Below are 2,325 nucleotides of genomic sequence, written 5' to 3'. Positions count from 1 at the left end.
AGAAGTCATTATCCCACCCAGCACTTGTCAGGCCACACCTGGAATACTGTGTTCAGTTTTGCTCCCCACTATACAAAAGAGATGTGGATAGGCTGGGGGGGATCCAGAGAAACGTCACAAAGATGATCACAAGACTGGGCAGCCCGCTATATAAGGAAAGGCTGAAGAGCTGGGTTTGTTTAGTTTAGAGAAAAGAAGGGTCAGGCAGACCTTATCACCATGTTCCTGTATTAAAAAGGTGGCTAACAAAGAAGACTGAGACTACTTTTTGCAAGGAGTCACATGGAAAAGACAAGAGGTAATAGGTACAACTTAGTCCTGTGAGATGCCTGTTGAACACAAGAGGGAAGTTTTTCACAAATAGAACAATAAGCCATTGGAATAATCTCCCCAGGGAAGTGTTGCAGCGTTGGACACTTAAGATTCAGCTGGACAGGGTGCTGGAACATCTAGTCTTGGTCATGCTTTAGCCAAGAAAGGTTGGACTAAATGATCCTTGACGTCCCTTCCCACCTGGTATTCTATGGTTCTGTGAAAACACTTCACAAAGGTCGTAAGTACCACCAGGTGCAGTTGCTGAAGATTTTCACAACACACAGGTTAGTAATTTCCAATGGTGAAAGTGTAATCAATATTAGTATTCAATTAACATCAATTACCACTAGATTATTATTACATTTGAGACTAAGATTCAGTCCTCTAGAAGAGGCTAAGTGTTCCCTTCAAATGGTAACACCTCTGCTATAAGTGTTTCTAACAAGGTTACTGAGAGAGTACAGAACTGCAAGTGTCTACATCACAATAAACAGTTCTGCTCTCTGGCTCTGTAGGACTACATTAATTGTGATTAGGATTTGCTCAAGACTTCCTTTCCTTAATGAGTTGACATTACACTGCTAGAAAGTACTCGCTTGCTTTAGCTCTTTTTTGTACATTTAGATTAAGCTGGGTTTTACAAATTTACTGAAAGTAATAATTCACTGAATTACCACCTGGTTAACTATGGAACTCAGGGAAAAAACATGTAATGCCAAATACCCATTTCATCTTTCCAATTTTTATGAAGCCCCCAAAAGATTAAACTAATTCGTCCTGGTTTCAGCTGAGATCGTAAATTTTCTTCTTAGTAGCTGGTGCAGTGCTGTGTTGTGGCTTTAGTCTGAGAACTATGCTGATAACACATCAAAGTTTTAGTTGTTCAGTAGAGCTTACTCTGGTCAAGGACTTTTTAGTCTCTCATGCTCTGCCAGTTAGGAGGGGCACAAGAAGCCAGGAGGCAGCAGAGACAGGAGACCTGACCAAAACTGGCCAAGGGGTATTCCATACCACAGCACCTCATGCCTATTATATAAACTGGGGGTGAGTCAGCGAGAAGGCCCAGATCCCTGCTCAGGTCAGGCTGCATATCAGTCAGTGGGTGGTGAGCAATTGCATTGTGTATCACTTCTATTTATTGTCTTCTTTTCCTTTTCTCCTTTTAGTTTTATATTCTCTCCCCTTGTTATTTCCCTTACCATCATTATTATTACTAATAGTAGTTTTGTATTATACTATAGTTATTGGATTGCTCCTATCTCAGCCTGTGTGATTTACATTCTTTTGGTTCTCCTCTCCATCCTGCCTGGAGGAGGCAGGAGGAAAATGGGCAGTGAGCAAGTGGCTGTGTGGTGCTGAGTTACCAGCTGTGCTTAAACCACGATACCTTTGTAATTTCATTGAATTTTATATCTAATTATCACAATGACCGGTCAAAGTTCACAAAAAAACTCATCTGGTGGCATGTGGCCACAGAAGTCTGTGCGTAAAAGTACACTCTTCTGTATGACCTTTATTGTAATTCTTGAGTAGCAAACTTGAATTAAGTCTCTAGAAATGTTTTTTAAAAACTGGTCCTCATGGAGATTATTAGACAGAATGTGTCTACTGAATATGCCCCTTCAAAGGGGATTGCTCCTTAGAGATTGTGAAAGCAATAGGTGCTAAACAGAAATCAAAAAATGGACAGCTCAAAGCAAAACAGATCCCAAATGTGGACCAAGGAAACAATGTCCAGAACCAAACAAGTCGTATTTGCTTAGTAATAAGGGAGCTGCTAAATGATGGTGATGTCTTATTAATAATGATACAACAATGCTAAATGAGTTATCTGCAGCATGGCTGAAGTTTTCTCTGACTTCAGTTCTACTCCTGTTGAGGTGATATACATGACTACAGAGAGGACTTTGCCATGGCAAAGATTAGGAGATGTATCCATTGAGAGAACTTGTATTGTTGAAACACTTATCTTAGGACACAGGATTTCACATGTGTATTTCTCTTATAGCT

The sequence above is a fragment of the Pezoporus flaviventris genome, unplaced genomic scaffold (genome assembly GCF_033815535.1).
Source record: "Pezoporus flaviventris isolate CSIRO_AGI_PZ_B2104156 unplaced genomic scaffold, CSIRO_AGI_Pfla_v1 ptg000022l, whole genome shotgun sequence".
Lineage (NCBI taxonomy): Eukaryota > Metazoa > Chordata > Aves > Psittaciformes > Psittacidae > Pezoporus > Pezoporus flaviventris.
Note: the sequence above shows the minus strand (reverse complement) of the source record.